Source organism: Chaetura pelagica, unplaced genomic scaffold (genome assembly GCF_000747805.2).
Source record: "Chaetura pelagica isolate M959 unplaced genomic scaffold, ChaPel_1.0 scaffold1423, whole genome shotgun sequence".
Classification (NCBI taxonomy): domain Eukaryota; kingdom Metazoa; phylum Chordata; class Aves; order Apodiformes; family Apodidae; genus Chaetura; species Chaetura pelagica.
In genome coordinates, this window is record NW_009952835.1 from 6,585 (window position 1) to 6,884 (window position 300).

Below are 300 nucleotides of genomic sequence, written 5' to 3' on the forward strand. Positions count from 1 at the left end.
ACTGGTTGGGGTTGGCAGGGCCCTCTGGAGAAATCATCGAGTCCAACCCCCCTGCCAGAGCAGGAGCTGCCCAGGATCTGCTGCTCTTTGGAGGAGCACCCCAGGATGGAGCCACCAGCCTGGCCACGCTCAAGGACCCCTTGTGCCTCAGTTTCCCCACCAGTGGCTGGTTTGGCTGCCTGAGCTTGCAAGATCCACCAAAAAGAAACCCCAAACAAACCCAAAACAAACCCCTCCATCTTCCTCCAAGGTGGCAACATCTCCCCCCCAACCACATCTCCCCCCCAACCACATCTCACC

The 300-nt window shown here is 59.0% G+C and overlaps 1 protein-coding gene across 1 annotated transcript in view; it reads right to left on the bottom strand.

Moving 5' to 3' along the window:
* The window catches only part of LOC104386551 (beta-arrestin-1), a gene marked incomplete at both ends in the record, with an annotated part of 17,983 nt that overhangs the window by 5,067 nt on the left and 12,616 nt on the right, over window positions 1-300 (bottom strand). The gene's annotated exons all lie outside the window — the stretch shown is intronic.